Source organism: Polypterus senegalus, chromosome 1, assembly GCF_016835505.1.
Source record: "Polypterus senegalus isolate Bchr_013 chromosome 1, ASM1683550v1, whole genome shotgun sequence".
In the NCBI taxonomy this organism is placed as follows: domain Eukaryota; kingdom Metazoa; phylum Chordata; class Cladistia; order Polypteriformes; family Polypteridae; genus Polypterus; species Polypterus senegalus.
In genome coordinates, this window is record NC_053154.1 from 66,721,955 (window position 1) to 66,742,848 (window position 20,894).

The 20,894-nt window shown below is 41.7% G+C and overlaps 1 long non-coding RNA gene across 1 annotated transcript in view; it reads right to left on the minus strand.

The window, feature by feature from the left end:
• Positions 1–8,938: 8,938 nt before the first annotated feature.
• LOC120517917 overlaps positions 8,939–20,894 on the minus strand; it is a 60,490-nt gene continuing 48,534 nt past the window's right edge. Inside the window, exon 5 of the long non-coding RNA XR_005631134.1 lies at positions 8,939–9,459. This is a non-coding gene — a long non-coding RNA (uncharacterized LOC120517917). The remainder of the gene's footprint in view (positions 9,460–20,894) is intronic.

A 20,894-nucleotide genomic window follows, 5' to 3' on the forward strand; every position in this document is an offset into this window, starting at 1 on the left:
GACCGAGGAGCAAACATGATCTCTGCTTTGCATGGCAACACCAGATTAAACTGTAGTGACCTCATTCTTAACATGATGCTCTACGTATTTAAAACATACTGAACGACAAGGCAAGCTTATGAGGTCACTCAAACAGTCTGTGGAGGCAAGATATAGTGCTGAATTCGGTAATTCAGCAAATTGATGATTGAATGTATCAACAAAAGATACTCACAACTGTGGTCTTTTGATGTGACAACTGATCTAGAATCAGAAATTACAACTCCTGAAAAAACTTGTCAACAAATTGTTCAGCACCAACTGTTACTCACATGCTGTACAAAGGAGCAACATTTCTCAGCCCAAAGCTACTGTTTCTATATCTTTTATTTAAGAGGATTGCAAAGGTGCCGGAACAAGAAGAGATTTGTAATAATTTGTAATAATTGCAATTTATTGCAACTGCAACAAACCAAAGAGTGCAGTGAAGTTCATTGGTCAGTTGTTAATAATGCCCTCTTTCCTCAGAGAATGTGCAAACATGCAGGGAGATGCCAGTACATTCACAGTGCTTTGCTTGGTTAAAGTATACTTGCACTGATAAGCAAAAAGTACCATGAGAAAGTGGGGAGTGTTTGTTGAGCTACCAGTAATATTGCAACTAGAAAAGCATATATTTAAAGCAAAACTTAAATTTGCGACTTGTACGCAGGCAGCACCTACGTTCCATGTCTGTTCCAAATTTTTGTGGAATGAATATCAATTATTAACATACTGTAGATCGTATTTATTTCAGTATAGATTAGTAAGCGGTTGTCTACTTACAAAGCTTTAACAAAACCTTGCTTATCCAGGTACACTGCTCATTTTTGTTCCTTACTGTGAAAAAGACATGCAGATTTGTTCTTAGAAATTATTAAGTCCAATCAGAAGATCTCTATTAAATACTAATGAAGTAGAACCATCAAAAAAAGAGTGAAAAGGAGTGTTGTGATGTAAGATTTTGCATATAATTTGATAAATGTTTTGTATGTCTTTATTTATAATTTAGGCAAAGCAATGTAATTTAGTGTTACTTTGGTGAGAGACATTCATGTTTGCCCCCCCTTTACATCTAAGTCTCTTCGTAATTTTACGACAGGATTTGGGAGATGTGTCTTAAACCAGTTTGGCGAGTGTTTCTCTGCTAAAGTTTTTCAACCCCCAGCCCCGCAAGGAAGCCAGGATGTTTAACATATGGTTTGGAGGGCAGGTGTTAAGATGTTCTATTTCCCCCATTAGTCTGGGGTATGGCTGTTTGGAATTGGCTTGTCTCAGAGGCCTTTAAGTACCATGATGTTCTATTGGCTGTAGGAGTTGGACAGAAAACCCATAAATATGATGCTTTATCTCACTCTCTCTTTCTCTCTTACTAACATCTGAGAAAAAAGCATCTCTTGCTAACCTGTGATGATGAAGACAACACAATGGAGAGCACAGCTTGACAGCCATATTGACCAGACATGTTCAGGCTGAAAGCTGAGCACCTATGATGCTTTAACTAGAGACATTTTAAGTCTGTGTGCCACCTGAGCTACACATCACCATTTTCAATATTTCAAATGTACTTTGCATTTTGTTATTATTTATTAATATTATCAATAATACATTATTTTATGTGTAACTTAACTCCTGCTTGTCTTTTCACTACATCTAATTGCCTGAGGTTATAGATATAGAAGGGAAGGTGGGGATAAGTTATATACAGTGGTAAGTCTGTGAGATTAGGCATTCTAAGGCTACATATTAATAATACAATAGGGGAAAGTAGACCAATATTTATTACTCTACCAAGACAAAACAGGACAACTGGGCCAAAGAGGGGAATTCTTCAGCCACCTCTTTGTACCAGGTCATCTTAAACAGGCTTATCAACCATTCGTGACTTTTTTCCTTAATGGAAGCAATGTGTTTCTACGGGTGTGGGTGAAGGCGGGGCAAATGAGGCCAAGTGTATGCGGGAGCAGGCGGGTGCGGTTTGGAGTTCTGTAGGAGTGGGCTGGTGCGGGTTTAACAAATCAGTCCCCCGCAGACCTTTGGTAACAGGCACTAGTAGAATTATTCACAGGGTGACCAAAAGTCGGGCAGCTGAAGGCTGAGGAGGTTTTGTTAATTACGACATGGACCGGGCAAAATCTAGAAGAGCAAGCAACGTCAGGTTGAAGCAAAAAGAGAAACAGAAACTGATCAAAAATCAAACTCAAAATGAAATGCATTAGAATGAAAATACCAGAAACAAAATCAAACATTTAAAACAGGAAAGTTAACTTTTACTTTAATAAAAAATAATGATCTACCAAGAGCAGCCATTTGAAATATTCTGCCACCTCAGATGACTGCAGTGTAATTACTGTTGCCTGACAACAGCAGACACATTAGTAGAGGGTGCAATCAGGCACATGTGCTTCTTTATAGGTAATCTGCTTTTAATTACAAGAATGAAAAAGGATATTTAATTTCCACACCATTCTTTTATTTAGTTACCTAGTCTAGCGATAAACTTTAAAAGATTCTGGCAGGGGTAAAAAGCTTTAATGAATATTTTTTTTTCTACCATGATATTAATAGATACTTTTTTGGAACCTGAAAACTGTCTCCGTAGTGCATCGGTCTCAACAAGTGCAGTTCATCTTTACACAGTACCTGAATGTCTGCCACAGTCTAGTGAAAGTAACTGTATACCAACATTAGATGATATGCAAACACCAGACCACATACGAGAATCACAAATCAGGGATCTTCATGCAATTTTCTGTATGATTAGCTGTTGGGCAGTTTTTTGACTTGAGGGGTAAAGATTTTCCTTTAGTTCAATAATATGATTGCTGATAGTTTGATACTGTTTTGGAGAAATGGAGAAAAGAGACTGTACTAAATTTCTGACATCTTTAATAAGGTTAGGATTAGGGTTAGGGGCTTGCTTTTCCAATGCTCTAAATAGAAGGGACCTGTGCCAATGGTATTGTGAGCTGACTTTGCCAACCTATACAGAGTTTTGAGCTGCTGTTATCCCAGGGTGTTATGCAGTCAGTGAGAATAGCCTTCAGTATGTCTACAAATGTGGGTCAGCATAGAGGGAAGGAGTCATTCAGCTTTTCCATAAATTTCTTGACTATAGCTAAAAATTTATGTATCCATTTCAGTGATGGTGACTCCAAGAAATATAAAGCTGCTGGTACTCTCCACAACATCTTCTCCGACGTACACTGCATTGTGATCTTCCTTTTGCTTCCTGAAGTCTATGATTAGCTCCTTGGTTTTGCTTACATCAAGAGAGATTGTTTTTGTGGTACCGTTGTTGCAAAAGGCAGATCTTTTTTCTGTAAGTTAGTTCATTATTGTGGGGAATACACAGATCCCTCTCCCACTTGGAACTCAGTGCCAAGTTTAGGAGTTTGACGATCAGCTTTGATGATACAGCAGTGTTTAATGCTTAGCTGAGGTCTATAAACACGACTCTGGCACAGCATTGTTTATATTCCAGATGTGCCAGAATGTTATGAAGTGCAAGGGATATGGCATCTTGTATAAATAATAGCATGAAAAAGGCCACAAGAAAAAGCAAGAATGTCTGTAGAGTGCCAAGACAAGTGGAAAGACACAAGCGCAAGAAAGCTAGAAATACAACAAACAACTACAACAACAACTCCCCTCAATCACACACAAGAATTACAAAAAAGAAGAAGAAAACTTAAGATAGCGAGATGCTTTGCAGGGCAGGTTTCAAGTTTTGACTTCCCTTGTGCCCATCAGGGTCCTTATCCAGACTGGGTGAAGAGACACCTGCCTTGTTTGGAACTGAAACGATACACAATGTTTTCCACACTTTTCGGGCACTTTCTGGAGATTTAGTGACAGACTGAACAGGCAGAAGAGGATATCACAAATTTGGTCAGTACAACCCTCAAGTATTCAAAGTGTGAAGCCTGCTCACTGGGCCAGCAGTTATGGATAGCACACACAAATTGTCAAAGGTGGACTCACCCCTGGCCATTACAGTTGAAATGGATGAAGGAAAATACATTCAGAGTGTTGTTGATGCAGTAGATATGGGAAACCTACTTTTGGAAGAAGGTGGTGGAAGTGTTAGCTTTATCAATTTCGATGCAATTTCATAAAATTACCTTTTCTTGGAAACCACTATTTTCTGTTTTTTTTATGGGTGGTGGCATTTCATGTGTCTGGCTAGGCATGTAATACATATGCCTTATGACCTGTGATGTCATGGCAGAATTATTATAGAAGATGGCTACATGCTAGAAGAGAGCACAGAATTAGTTACAAAATTAAGGTACAGTGCATCCGGAAAGTATTCACAGTGCATCACTTTTTCCACATTTTGTTATGTTACAGCCTTGTTATGGATTAAATTCATTTTTTTCCTCAGAATTCTACACACAACACCCCATAATAGCAACGTGAAAAACATTTACTTGAGGTTTTTGCAAATTTATTTAAACTAAAAAAACTGAGAAATCACATGTACATAAGTATTCACAGCCTTTGCTCAATACTTTGTCGATGCACCTTTGGCAGCAATTACAGCCTCAAGTCTTTTTGAATATGATGCCACAAGTTTGGCACACCTATCATTGGCCAGTTTCGCCCATTCCTCTTTGCAGCACCTCTCAAGCTCCATCAGGTTGGATGGGAAGTGTCGGTGCACAGCCATTTTAAGATCTCTCCAGAGATGTTCAATCGGATTCAAGTCTGGGCTCTGGCTGGGCCACTCAAGGACATTCACAGAGTTGTCCTGAAGCATTTCTTTGATATCTTGGCTGTGTGCTTAGGGTTGTTGTCCTGCTGAAAGATGAAACGTCGCCCCAGTCTGAGATCAAGACCACTCTGGAGCAGGTTTTCATCCAGGATGTCTCTATACATTGCAGCAGTCATCTTTCCCTTTATCCTGATTAGTCTCCCAGTTCCTGCCACTGAAAAACATCCCCACAGCATGATAATGCCACCACCATGCTTCACTGTAGGGATGGTATTAGCCTGGTGATGAGCGGTGCCTGGTTTCCTCCAAACGTGATGCCTGGCATTCACACCAAAGAGTTCAATCTTTTTCTCATTAGACCAGAGAATTTTGTTTTCTCATGGTCTGAGAGTCCTTCAGGTGCCTTTTAGCAAACTCCAGGTGGGCTGCCATGTGCCTTTTACTAAGGAGTGGCTTCCATCTGGCCACTCTACCATACAGGCCTGATTGGTGAGTTGCTGCAGAGATGGTTGACCTTCTGGCAGGTTCTCCTCTCTCCACAGAGGACCTCTGGAGCTCTGACAGAGTGACCATCAGGTTCTTCGTCACATCACTGACTAAGGCCCTTCTCCCCCGATCGCTCAGTTTAGATGGCCGGCCAGCTCTAGGAAGAGTCCTGGTGGTTTTCGAACTTCTTCCACTTACGGATGATGGAGGCCACTGTGCTTATTGGGACCTTCAAAGCAGCAGACATTTTTCTGTAACCTTCCCCAGATTTGTGCCTCGAGACAATCCTGTCTCGGAGGTCTACAAACAATTCCTTTGACTTCATGCTTGGTTTGTGCTCTGACGTGAACTGTCAACTGTGGGACCTTATATAGACAGGTGTGTGCCTTTCCAAATCATGTCTAATCAACTGAATTTACCACAGGTGGACTCCAATTAAGCTGCAGAAACATCTCAAGGATGATCAGGGGAAACAGGATGCACCTGAGCTCAATTTGAGCTTCATGGCAAAGGCCGTGAATACTTATGTACATGTGATTTCTCAGTTTTTCTATTTTTAATAACTTTGCAAAAACCTCAAGTAAACGTTTTTCATGTTGTCATTATGAGGTGTTGTGTATAGAATTCTGAGGAAAACAATGAATTTAATCCATTTTGGAATAAGGCTGTAACATAACGAAATGTGGAAAAAGTGATGCGCTGTGAATACTTTCCGGATGCACTGTAAAACCTGTTTTGTTTAGAACATTCTGGTTTAGTTCAGCTAATGACTGAAAACATGACTATCTATTTGACCTTTAGTGTTTAAGCTTTGTCCAAGTCTTACAATAAATAAATATAATAATTAGTAATAATAATGCAATAATAATAACCCCATTACAATTCTAAAAGCTTGAACTGTATGAAAAGCTCCCAAATGACGTGACATTCACACACACAGGCCTTCATTACAGGAAGACACTGGCAGGATCTTTAAAATAATATTTCACTAGACACACCTGTACCAACCAAGATGTCAGGAAATGCTGTATTTTTTGTTGAAATGTATGGAAGGGCATTGGGGAGGGCATCTAGTGAGTAGCACCTCAAACCTCCAACTGCACTTTTAAAAGGTCCATCACCACAGATCTGTCTTAGTTGACAGCTTATGCCGTTGTGTCTTGGGAAGTCAGTTCTTTCTTTAATGATATGCTTATGACTTGAACTCAACTGCCACTGACTCTGTGATGTTTGCCATCATCCTCTACACAGACACTCCTTGAATCTGAACTTGAAGTGTTTTCCCATGCAGTGCTGCATTCTTTTCCCATCCACAGCTCCTGAGAAGTTTGTAAATTCATGCATTTATTGACTCTGGTAAGCAGTTGGCTCAATGATCCTTTATCCTTTACTATTCTGTAACCTGTCGCCCTGACGTCAGATGTGATGAAGACCATGGAGCAGCTGCTGTTTCACCACCTGAGGCCACAGGTCTGCCATGCCCTCGACCTGCTGCAGTTTGCATACCAGGAGAAGGTAGGAGCAGAGGATGCCATCATCTGTATGCTAGACCGATCCCTCTCCCACTTGGACAGAGGCAGTGGTGCTGTAAGAATTATGTTTCTGGACTTCTCTAGCACCTTCAGCACCATTCAACCTCTGGTCCTTAGGGACAAGCGGACAGAGATGGGAGTAGATTCATACCTGGTGGCATGGATAGTGAATTATCTTACAGACATACCTCAGTATGTGCGTCTCGGGAACTGCAGGTCTGACATTGTGGTCAGAAACACAGGAGCGCCGCAGGGGACTGTACTTTCTCCGGTCCTGTTCAGCCTATATACATCGGACTTCCAATACAACTCGGAGTCCTGCCACGTGCAAAGGTTCGCTGATGACACTGCTATCGTGGGCTGCATCAGGAGTGGGCAGGAGGAGGAGTACAGGAACCTAATCAAGGACTTTGTTAAATGGTGCGTTAAAACCACCTGCAACTGAACACCAGCAAAACCAAGGAGCTGGTGGTGGATTTTAGGAGGCCCAGGCCCCTCATGGACCCCGTGATCATCAGAGGTGACTGTGTGCAGAGGGTGCAGACCTATACATATCTGGGAGTGCAGTTGGATGAGCCGACTATACTTCCTTAGAAGGCTGGCATCCTTCAACATCTGCAATAAGATTCTACAGATGTTCTATCTGACGGTTGTGGCGAGCGCCCTCTTCTACGCGGTGGTGTGCTGGGGAGGCAGCATAAAGAAGAGAGAGAGAAGAAAGCAAAACATCGTGGTACAGAAAACAATAATACATTCTTACTGTATCGTTATGTTGGTATTGAGCTCCTTTTTAAAAATGTTGGATCATATCCGAAGCCACAAAAAATAATAAATAATAAATTCTAATAAATAAATTATTAAACAAATGATAAAATAGTAGTAATAGGACTCTAGTGTGATACTGGCCTTAGTGAAGCAATTATTACTGGTGAGAATATTGTAATCACTTGTATGTGTAACTTTGTGCTTTAAGGACTTCAGATAGACTGGTATAGTGGTAAGGTGATTTACACTGCTGCCTCATGGCTATTGCCTTTGGTTACCGTAATGGTGCCACTTACACATCGTTTCTGTGTCTGTATGTTTCACTCCAGCGTTAGATGAGCTGGTGACTTTAAGTGGCCCATCTTGTGGGTGTCGGCGTGTGCTTTCAGCTTTGGTTCCTGCCTTGCACCCAAGGGTTTGTTCCCTGCTAAACTGAACTGGATTAGCAGATGTGTAGCACAAACAGGTCACATTGTTTGAAATCCAGACGATATATAGCAGGATTCCACTTCCCGTGATTATGCATACAATACTTTAAAAATATAAATTCAGGATGTGATTCAAATTTAAAATACTAAATGATTAGTTTGAATTTGTTCAGGTCAGGTCTGTTGATTCTTGATTTTATTCACTAATAAAAAATAATAGACAAATTGTTTACACCCCTGTTTGGATCATAAGCATCACTTTGCCCCTCTAATGTACCCCATTAGTGAACGGTACCTATGAAAAGCTGGCGTGATCTACTTCAGTTGGTTGCTTACAGTATGTTACAACAGTTTTGCATAAAATGCTGTGCTGACCTACTGTGCTGAACGCCTGTCGTCTGCCTCCAAGAATTCTTCATTTCAAAGTGCCTCTGTTCGGGGATAATTATTCATTAGGATGAAGATTTCTGAATAGCTTTGCTTAATGTGCTCTGTGATTAAAGCCAATTTCTAACAATCATCTATCCTGTGTGCCGCACTTCTAATTGCATTAGCAGCCTTTAAAATCTCTTAGTAATGAATCCTCTGAAATGCCCCTAAGATGTCTTAGCTTTGTGTCCTAATTACTGCTTAGCAACTCGCCAGTGGGCCATTGTCCATCAGACTCAATAAACTAGAATGGTCATCTTTTCTGATTGGCTTGCCAGTGCCTACATATTCCATCAGCAATGCATTCTCACAGGGCGAGCCTCCGATTATAATAGTGCGCCCAAATGCACCCATATGAAACAATGTAACGGCACTTCTCCATCTGATCCCCTCAGGGGATGGACACCTGTGGCCAATGTGTTTCAGTGCTCAGTGTCAGCACTTGTGAGTCCTAATTTTAACAACTTAACAAAATTTCATTCAACATGGGGGCCTGCAAGTGTGAGCCTACAATGCAGGTTTTCTTCAAGGGATCACCTGGGTTTGTCGTTGGCACTGTTTATGGCTGCACACAATCAGTTGAGAGCTTTAAGAATTTATCCAGAAACGAGAACACAAATCTCTTTAGTTTCACTTGCTTATATTTAGTATTGACTTTGCTTTAAATAAAAGTGTGTAATGAGGTACAGTATATGTTCGCTAGTAAGCAGTTAAATTCTCTCTCCATTGAATACAGTGGCACTCCATCTACAGTTGGTCCTGACAGGAACAGGTTCTGACTAAGGATGATCTTACACTTTTATTAAACTGGTTTAGAGGAGGGACAGACTGACCAACTATTATGGCCACAGATTTTCTTAACTCTGTTGTTTCATTACAGTATCATGAGGAGAAAATAAAAAATAACCATAGATGGGATGGTTCTCTTCATACACGTAGTGCTTCTGTCATGGGGTTCCTTCACTGTGTTTCTGGGCCATGAACTCTGGTTCTTGCTGAAGCTCATCAAGTCACCTCAAGTCAGTAGTCCACATGTCCTTTTTTCACAGCAGGGTCATTCCACACAACCAAACAGACAGAATTTCTACATGGACAAGAAGAGAATAAAGATTATTGGGCTGGGCATACAAATCTGGTTGCTGAAGCTGCGTGATGGAGGTCATCGGGGTGCCGTGAGACTTTTCAGGACCCGTTACATAACTTCTCGTGGGACCCTCCTCAGCCCCACAGCGTATTGGCCTTTTCACAGCACCATTACTTAGAGAGCATTATTATTGTGTATTTCACAACATTTCACCTCAAACGCAAATCACTTCCAGCATGTATTTTTTCACATTTCACACCAAATGCAAAAGACTGTCGGCTCTTATTTTCTAACACTGCAAACCAATAGCAACAAAATATTCTTTCAACATCATATAAAACAAAATTAGTAAATAACAGGTCCTGTCTTCCTGCATTGAGTTCAACAGAATCCACCTCTGAACTTTCGCAGCTGCAAAGTCATTAATGGCATCAGCAAAATTCACTTGACGCACAAGCTCTGACTCCATAAACACGACTGCAAGACTGTTCAGTGTTTCTTGGCACGTCCATGCATGTTGGTAAGACATTTTTCGTGGATTTCAGATTGCTGTCTTTATAGGGACTGCTAGGTCAGTCGCTTTTACCCTGAGGTGGGCAGTGGGACATTAGCAGCAGGGAGATAATTTGGTTAAAGTTATTAGGTCGCCTCCAGTAGCCCTATGCAGATGTCACTGCCACTTTTGCTGGTAATGTTACTGATGCCACCATTACAGAAACAATGAAGTTCCACATAGGCCGTCCTTGGTCCCCACAAACCCAGGGGCATTCCTCTCAAGTTGTCACCCCTGTGGCACCATGCCATCCATCACTATTACCATCTATCCCTAAGTTAATTTTATCATTGAAATGATTTAAAGCAATACACAAAGACGCCCACACTGTTCTATGCCACTTCTCTTCCCAAGCCAAGCTTAGCTTTGACTGAGCTGATCAGTGACTCTAAAGTGTCTTCAGGGTGGCTCCTGTTTGTCAGTGTGCCATGTGGTGGACTACCACTCTGTTCAGATTTGCCTGTTGCCTGTGGAAATGTTCCCAAGTCCTTTGACTCATTCTTAGGAAAGGTGCTTAAGAAAAGATTTGACCCTGAAACCCTGAACTGAATTGAACAGGTTTAAAAATCCATTAATTGATTTTACACTCGTAATACAACAGCAACATCACAAAATTATATGGGACAGATAGCATGAAAAGCAATAAATATAGAAATATCACAACCAAAGTTATTACCCATTCTGTCCATAAAGTCAAGGGTGGTACCAATTGCTTTCAATAGACATTTACAGCGACCCCACTCATAAATATGCTTTCTCTCTGACAGCGCATGTTCAGAGAATGGCTGGATAAATGTCGCCTTTTAACATCTTGGGTTTATTACTTGGACCCGGAATGGCCATTTAAAATAGATGCTGGGCATGGACAGTTTTAATGGTGTGTGCATAGTTGAAATCCAACTGCTCTTAATTGTTCATTCACTCACTCTCGAAATAATAACATTGACTTAAACAGCTGCTGCCATTACATTGACCCACCTCGGCCCATCTGACCACTAGATGGCAACAGCGGGCATGCAGCTACTGCCCACAGTCCTCTTGTGAGACTCCGGCTGATCCGGGCACTTTAAATCAGGCCCACTGCAAGTCAGTCATGAGCTGATGACTGTTAGATAAAGAAATAAATAAATCCAGAGGAACACTATGGGTCTGCATGGATGCTCTTTAAATATCAGGTTATTTTTTTTATTATTATTAAATTACCAATAGGGTTTGAAGCTTGTCTCATTCATCAAGTCAGATGAAAGCTAGTGCCCTTTTTACTTCTTACTTTTTCATTTCTTCATTTCAATGTACACAAAATGCTTCTGAAAAGCAAGTTTTAAAATTAATTAAGTTCCTCGGAGACTAGATTACAGGCAGTAGGCATGTTTTCCGGGAGCGACTCTTATCTTCCAACTTGGCAAACATGGGCCTTCAGCCATTTAGTCCCTTATTATCATAACTGCCTTCTGGAAAGGCCTGTTAAAATAATGGTAAAGCTGTACACTGGATTGTGCTGATGTCACCGTTCATCACTCCTGTCTCAGAAATTGCATGCTCCTCTTTACTTTTGTACGCAAGAAAATACAAACGCTGGGTTGTACGTATATTGTATCCTAGCTCATCATTTGCCACACATCGGGAAAGGCAACAAACAAGCCTGCTTAGAAGACAGCATGACAGGCTGGAATCGTAATTTGATATTCTTGTTAAATGCCCCGATTTTTTTGATTTGTTTCTAACTGATTTTTTACTGTCAATTTGTTATCATAATTGTTGCCAATTATGTTTGCGTGTACATGTGGGTTGTTTCTTCAGGTTTTATTTGTCAGGTTAATATTAGATGGCTGCTGTGTTATGAAAAGCCACACTGAGCAAGAACAAACAGTTTATTTTTCTTCCCAAATAACCCGCTATTATTTTATATAGCACCTTCCTGTACAAGTAAAGAACTACAATACAATACAATACAGAGTGGTGGCTCTGAGGCTGAGGTTGCCAGTTCAAATCCCCATCACTGCCAAAAGAGATGCTGGGCTGTTGAGCAAGGCTCTTAACCTGCAATTGCTCCAGGGACGCTTTACAATGGCTGACCCTGCGCTCTGACCCCAAGGGGTACGCGAAAACCAACAAATTCCTAATACAAGAAATTGTATAAGGCAAAATAAAGAACAAAAAAAAAACCAACATCATCCATTTTCTGTCAAGCGCCGAAGGGCATACCCACAGCAGGGCATGCTGGCCTCACGTGCACAGCTTTGAGACACAAGAAGAATGCAGAAACTCCACAAAGAAAATTGAACCCAACTCCTTCAAACTGTGAGGCAGCAGAGCTCACCACCATGCTGACCAGCTGTGTTTATGCTGTGCATGATGGAGGCTGCATTGAGTTTAGAAAGATGAATGTCTGCTCGAGTCTGTTTATCTGGTATGCAGATCCACACCATTGATTCTGTTTGCACCAAATTTCTCACAGATTCCCCATTTTGTACAGAATAACACCATAGGCTATGTTTCATTCCAATATTTAGTTGGCGCCGCCAGTCAGGGCAGTGAACCTGCCAGTTACTATAAAAAGGACAGATTGACTTAGCGCAAGGAAAGCAAAGAGGTTGCACTGAGACACTGATGGCGTTGAGCCTGTTTTGTGCACAAACTTTATCTTTTCCCTAACAACAAACAAGTAAAAATGGTGAACAAAATATAAAGCTGACACACACTGTGAAAGTCTTTAATGTACAAAGGGCTCTGTAACAGACAAACAGTGCGCTGTCATGGGGTCATAGTGTGAAGAAAGAAATAGAAACAATACACTCATAAAGATTTGGGGTGTTAGCCCCGTGTAGTGTAAGGTCCAAAGCAGCCTTTCCAGACTGATACATTCAAAAAAGAATCAAACAGAGGACAACATTTCAGTAGGTGAATGGATTTTTATAGTGAAGCTGGCAGGAAATGAGATACAGAGGGAATGCTGGGAAAAGGGTCGGGTGGAAATGACGTGGAACGTTGAAGCCGGAAGTGCAGTCATCAGGTGGGGTCGGAAGTAATGGCTTTGTTACTGTGTGTGTGGAATCGTCTGCCAGTCTTCAAAACGGTGCTGTTTTTGTGTTGAATGAGAGAGAGAGATATTATTGCCCTGTCCAAAACCCGCTTTCTTTGTTATCATGCGCAGATGAGCCCGTCAGCTGCTCCCCAACCGCGCGTGTGTGACAATAACTAAACATTTTTATCTTGTAAATGTTTATATTTAATGTAGATGTTCTTCTAAATCTGCCCATTAAAGTGATGCTGTAAGTCGCCTGCTGTTCTACTTTTATGCCAAGCAGCTCTGCGATGTAAAGAAGAACCAATATGACATGGACATAGGGTTATGGGGCACAGGGGCTCCTTTCTGTTTCATTGTGTTGGGTTACATTTAAACTTGCGAATCAGATTAACAGGGTCTTTAGGACATGCCAGATTTCTACTTTTAATATGAAGGGACGAAGTGTAGTGTAAAGACATATACACCCAAAGTTAAACAGCCAAAGTAAAGCATTAAAAATCACCTGATTTAAGGCTTGGAGGATCAAAAATAAAACAAGTGATAATTATGGTACTATAGTAATAAGAAAAACCTGGCAGAATAAAAGTGATGTGGATGAGTGGAACAGAATTTGAATGTTGGATCATAAGCCGCATCTTAGTGAGGGTGACTGCAATCAACTAGAAAGTGAGAGGGAATGAGGCCTGAGATTGCGATAGATCTCCAATGCAGACAATAGTTTCAATGTGGATTTTTTTATAATATTAAAAAAAAAAGTTTACAGAGGGATATTATACTCAAGGGGAACTTTAATTACGCAAATATTAACTGAGCCAACGTTACAAATAGTGGAGTACAAGAGCAGGGGCTTATAGACATACTATAAGTAGTGACTGTTTTATAACACACCAGTGACTGAGCTGATAACAAAGCAGGTAGGTTGGCAGATAATCTAGAATCAGCGTATCATTACAGGGAGACTTGGACAGATTTGTGGCAGACGAACTGTCATGTAAATAAATCTAAATTATTACATGTAGGACGTAAAGATGTTAGATTGGAATTCAAAATTGGAGGTCTGAAAACTGAAGTACTGCTTATGAGAAGGACCTAGGAATCACGGTGGTCACTGTCTACATCAAGACAGTATACAGAAGCTACAGAAGGTGGGTCTAGCATGATGCATGGAGTACAAATCAAAGGAGGATATGCTTAAGCTACTGGACTTGACGCCCTAGTGAGGTGTCTTCCTTCACAGGACATGCTCACTTGCACACCCCACACCCAGCCAACTTAACTTACACATTTTTGGAGTGAAGACCAGAGATGCCAGTACAAATACTCACATGGACACAGGGAGAACCTGCCAACTCTGTGCTCTCAGTACAGTGCTCCGTCTTCCAGTGGGCAGCAGCAGCATCCACTGCACGATTTCACCTACACATGGTGCGTTATCTCTGAATTACACCGAATTCACGCACCTCATCCTGGCTTATTCACCGGCTCCCTCAGAACACAGCGCCACTCTTCATCTTCTCTGTGTGCTAAAAGAAGGCCTTGGAGGATGTGATATGGTTGCGTCATTAACTGATAACATGTAGAAAAATAATTATTGGAATTCAATTAAAATGATGTTAAAGCTATGGTAAGGTCATTAACTTACTTTTAATGTTGCCTCAAGCAAAACGGTTAATTAAATTGAATCTCGTTAAAAAAATTGTGCCTTCACTTATTGTTTCATGTGATCAGTTGCAGATGACAAGATCAGATGTTGCCTGGTGTCATAACCTCGATATTAGCCCTGTTCTGGATGGTCAAAGAACAGAAGAGGCATCAGGCATTTATGTCCAGAGCACAGCCCTCCATTTAAACAAGCCAGCTGTTGTTCTCACATCAAACTACAACAATGTGCAGCTGACTTCTGACATTGCCTATACCCTTTACAAAATGTGCTTGTATACGCTTTATATCACCTCTCCTCCGTATACAGTGTTAGAGCGACTAGCTGAGTCCGGGTGTCTGGAGATACCGTCCCCTCAGGATTGAGACCCACTCCACCAACAACTCACTGGGCTTATCACTCATTCTACAGGCAAGGGGACAAATTGTGGTGGGCACTTTGTGTTGTAATAACTTCTGAATGTGCCTGCCAGGACACAGTCAGAATAACATCTGCTGGTCTCTGAGAGCATGGCACCTCAAAGTTTCATCTAGGGCTGTTCCTCTGCAATCTGACATCTCGCTGGCTTGGCAAGACCTCAGCAACCTTCACTTTGGTGAGGCTACTGGCACCTTGTGGGTAGGAAATTAAGGCCTCTAGACAGACTTACTGCAGACAACACATGCGGATATGCAGTCCTGTCTAGCGAGTAACAAAGAGGGCCATTTGCATCAAGATATATGGATATCATCACCACTCAACACTCCTATAAATTTACAGTAACAATGGGAATGCAGTTTTAGACACTAGAGTTATAGGCCTACCAATTGCAATTGCCATCTGACTTGCTCTAGATATTAGTAGCCATCTTTCAACAGATTGCCAGTATCTTCGCGAATGTTACTTGCATACTACTTTTTTCATCAATCCATTCATGCTCTGCAGATGACCTTTAAAAATCTTAAATAATTGAATGAGCGCAAAGAACTAAGTTGTCTCCTCTGGTTTCCCAACCTTTTCATATTCAATGATTCTTATGGTCAAATCAGAAACTCACCAGAGGTAAAACCCACAAAGATATGAACGGGCATGTAGACATTGAATCAAACTGATTATGGCTTCTGGCAGCAGCTTTGATCTTGACTGTGCTGAACATGTTTCTGTCTTACGTCGTGTGTATTCCGCTTCATTTTTGTGTTGACTGTTGGCCTGTGGTACACTTTTGTAAACTGGTTTCTGAGGTGCTGCACAGTGAGTAATGTTTCTAACTCGAAGATCCAGTGTCCTGGGTTGATGTTTGAAATCTCATTAGTGTGAAGTTTGTTTATTGTCTAGTTTTACCTCCCACATCCCTAAGATGGGTTAGGTTAACTAGCCACAGTAAATTAGCCATTGTAAATGTGAAGATGTGGTTAATCCAGTTGAGGAACATGGTGGGGGCAAAAGCACTAGGCTCAAGGAAGGAAACAACCCTGGACAGGAAGCCAGTCCATCATAAGGCCAGTTCAATTTCACAAAATAATCTAAGATGCATATTTTTGAGATGTGGCTGGAAAATGGTGATACACAGAGGAAGACACATCAAAACCGAGGGAGAATGCAGAAACTCCACAAAGACATACAGCACACCTAGTACCGGACTCAGACTCACTAGGTACATAAGGCAGCAGCACTAACCACTGCACCACTCAGAATTTGGAACAGTTGCTCAAGGCTATACAGATCACGCCCTTTGACCTACGCCTCGGTTCATTCCGAATTAAAAGCCCAGTTTTCAGGGTCAAGCTTCCGCCGTTTAGCAAAGGCCATGGCACATTGACTATTTCCTCGCTTTTCTCTCTCTTGTCTTCTCACTCCTGTATATTTTTTTCTCCCTGTCACTGCCGCTGCCACAAGAGTGCCAGCTGTTTTCACTCTGAAAAGAGTCGCCGCTAAAAATGTAATGTCACCAAAACTAAATAAAACTCAATGATATGTCTGGGTCTGGACCCGGGCCGCGGTCCACCTATTAGTGACCTGTGGTCTAGTCCTTCAGTCTTATTTCTATTGGCAGATAAAGCATGGAAGCCAGTATTGCATGTGATACTTTGATTCAGTCTGGCTTGGGTGTTGTTACAGCATAATAGTCCTTCTCTACAGCTACTTCCATCCCCATCATACTGAAAACTCTCTCCTTCTTTCGCATTTCCTTAGACTCCACCGCCTCTGCAGTGATAAGGTTGACTTCTGTAATGAAGTACGAAGAATGAGGGGTTTCTTCATCGATAGTGGATACCCTTCTCAATCAAGCCAGGAGCAGACCTTCTAACATACACTGAAATAGAAACCCCAATAATGTAACCCACATCCTGCTGGTCCTCCCATTCCACCCTAACGCTTTTTCTCTCCCACAAGTCATTAAGCGAAATTTCAAAGTTTTGCAATCCTTCCACCTGTGCCATTTTTCTTAATCCTCCCTTGATCTCCTCCTGTTGACTACCTAAACTACTCAGGAGCATTGAAGGCCCAGGAGCGGGGTTAGAATGCTCATCGGCAGCTTATGTCACAGAGAAGAGCCACATTCCTCACTAGGCACTTTTAGCTGTGACACTTGCAAAAATGTCACTTCTAATAACCTTGTATCTGGTTCCTCTAGTAAATTTAATATTAAACATTGGGCCACTTGCCAGTCTAAAAACGTTATCTACTGTATTTCTTGTAGGAAGTGTCCAGCCATCTACACAGTTGAAACAGAGATAGCTACCACAGAGCTAGTTTGAAGGAGGAAGCTTGAGCCATTAAAACCCAACACCTTATAAAGTCTATTGTAGAACACTTCACAATCTTTGATCATAGCCACATTGAGTTTTCTGCCTGTGTTCTTTCAAAGGACTTTAAAGACACTTTCAAAGATAAACAGAAGATGCTAAGCTTGTTCTCTGCCTGGGATCACATTTATCGCCAGGTCTTAACAACCAACTCATTTTTTAAGCTCTCCTTTCAAATTCTCTAATGGCTGCTTTTTCTCTCTTATACTTTCACCTTTCTCCTTTCATCTTCCCTGGCTTTGTTCCCCCCATATATGTCACCTGCTCTTTCCTTTTAAGTTACGCACCTGATAGATAGCTGAAACATTCCATTTTTAACCTTTTTTCCTTTTCAATGTGGAAATAACCTTTAACCTTTTTTTTCCTTGATTTATACTTGTTTCTGTAGACAGTCCTGTTACACACGAGTAAGTGTGAGAGTGTGCTGTGATGAGCTGACATCCCTTCCAGGTATGGTTCACGCCTTGTGGATGGTGCTGCAGCAGTAGGTGGCTCACCAAACCCCCATAAATCAGCTAGCTAATCTCCTTGCACCTAAAGATGGCAGGACACATTGAGGCCTTTAATTAAGTTGATTACACTCTTATTATTTACTATTGGAACTGTATATATTACTGCCAAGAGCTTGTTCTCTTTATAGTTTTTCAAAAATACGTACAGTATATATATATATATATATATATATATATATATATATATATATATATATATATCTGTATCTGCTCTGTATACGTATATAAAATCCAAAGCCTAAAAGTGCAACGATTTTGTGCAATGGTTTTATGTGACTTTTTTGTCACGCTTTAAATCTGGCTTATTTTAAAACCTACATATATATGTTTGGTGTCATTCATTTCAGAATTAATCAAACTGTTATATGATGTAATTTGATTTTCAGATTCTTATTCTGTTTTTATATTATAAAGTAAAAAATATCAAGAACTCGCGTCCTGCGAGACGAGACTTTGTGCCAAAAGATTTAACCACACCCGGGGCTGGAAATAAAAGACAGAGTAGGACAGCTGCTGTACAGGCTTTTAAATGTTTGAATTGCCGGGCGAGATGGAGATCATGCGGCATTCCAGCAGCAGCAAGCCAGCAGTTGATTGTGCAAAGAGGAGGTAAAAAAATAAACTGTATTTGTTTCCCATTGTAACACCGTTTAAGAGGGGGTTTCGGAGGAGCGACCACTTCTCCTTGGAGTGCGTTCAGCCCCCCTCTTGACAACGCGAGCAGCAGACACTTGAAGTGGCTGGTGTGTAGCGCAGCCCGGGGGGTTGACGAGCAAAGCGAGCAGGGGCTGAACCCCCTAGTGTGTATATATATATATTGTCACAGGAGACTGGGGGTCAGACGTAGCCGGGACACCTGGAAGGACCGGGAGGTGGTCTATATGTCCCCCAGGCCATGAGGGGGCAACCACCCTGGATGTTGAGGGGACCACGGGGAAGAGCAAGGAGGCTCATGCCCAAAGGAGCCCGTGGCCACCACCAGGAGGTGCCCCGAGCGTCGTGGCGCCCAGGTGATCGACACTTCTGCCACACCTGGGAGGGTGGAGGAGACCTTCCAATGACGCCCAGAGTGCTTCTGGGTGCAAGGGCCAGGAAGTGCTGCCGGAAGAGCATCATCCGGGTGGGAGTAAAAGGGGCCGCTTCACTCCAATCAGGGAGCTAGAGTCGGGAGGGGGAGCAGGACGAAGCTCCCGTGAGGAGAGGCAAGGCGGCCCAGGGACACTGGAAGAGAAACCCGTGGAGAGGGTGATTGGTGCTGGCACTGTGTGCTGTGTGGCACTTAGTTGTATAAATAAAGGTGTGTGTTTGGTACCGTGCTGGTGTTAGTCTGATGGTGTTCGGACCCAAGCTCACAATATATATATTACATGAACAGGAACATTTCATAGTGTAATATACTAGATAACATTTATTTCCGATAGGATTTTTATGTGCCGAGACCATCCCAAGCCGCTTGTTCAAGTACAGGACTTCATTTCGAATTGTTTTATTTTTAGACTGCCTTAACCTGTAGGCCATCCTGTGTGGTGAGCTTTTTAAATTGCTCTTATTTTACAGAGCGTATGTCTTTTTGATTCTTCCAAAGCGCTTTAATATTTCTCTTCATTCAAGTCTACAAATCATAGCAAGGTTGGCATAACAGATCAGGCAGACGACAAGAAGGCGCTAAATCCCAGTGAGCATTGCCACTATTGTAAGCGCATCGGAAAATATTACCAAAGAGACTTTTGCATATATTTGTGAATGGAAAGCCAATGTGGGAGGAAAGATGGCTTTGCAGCTGCTGAGGGATGCAGTGACCCTTCTCTTAATGCGCTTCTAGTGTTCAACAGAGTTGGACTTTCCTCCTCTCGTACTACACAAACAGTCTAAGTGGTGTATTGGATGGTTTGAAATAACAGGACTGTGTGGTTTTTTTCTTCAAGGCAGCCACCTGGCTTTCAGATTATTAAAAGCAGGTGCTGTGTTGTTGGGTGGCGAGGCGCATCTTAAGAATGTCCTGCTCTTATTGTGTCCTTGTATCCTTTTAAACTTCAAAGGGGTCGACTTTAAACCTAAGGGTTCTTTCTTTTTATCTCTGGAGTGATACACCTTAGCTGCTGCTTACATGCACACTGCACTCTCCTCTGGGTTACGCACCTCCCCCTTAATAACATTCAGCAGGCCATTCCTGTTTAAAGTCACGCTTGCTTCTTCCATTATAGAGTCATGTGCAGATGGTGCCTATGATGGCAGCATCAAGTGCAAACTTGGATTTGATGCCAGTCAATCCCAGGCCTCATTCACTCACATGGAGTCAGTTTACTGTCTTCATTTAACCCAATAAATGCCTCTGTTGGATGCACTGACAAGGGGAGAAGGGGGCAAACTCCACACAGGCAGTAGCTGAGCTGGCAGTTGATCCCAGAGAAGCAGCAGTGCTAGCCACCATTCAAATGGGAAACAAATTAAAGATCGCGCTTCACGCTTTTATCAGCAGTTTGTTGAAGTGTAAAAACTCCTTTGTGTTCCCTGATTATACAGAATGCTCACATGATGTTGCGGGTTACTTTATAAATTTTGATACAAAATATTTTGTTTTCTTTTCTCTTATCAAGACATGAGAGCAGAGTTTACTGAATGCAGAATTTTCGATATCCTGGTAACTTGATCTTTGTTGTATTTAGCACATTTCCCACTCGACTGTAGTTGTGACAATTTAAATTCTAATGCTTTTTAATTTCAGTTTCAGCAAAAATGGATTTCATCTGCAAGTGTTTCTCAGGCTAAGTCTGTGCCACCCACACTTGTTAGCTACATTTAGGCTGCTGATAACTAAAAAATGGAAAACATAGAAACAGTCTGGAATTGGCGACATAGGGACTTGTGGAATGGGCATCAGCAGGGATAAACTGTT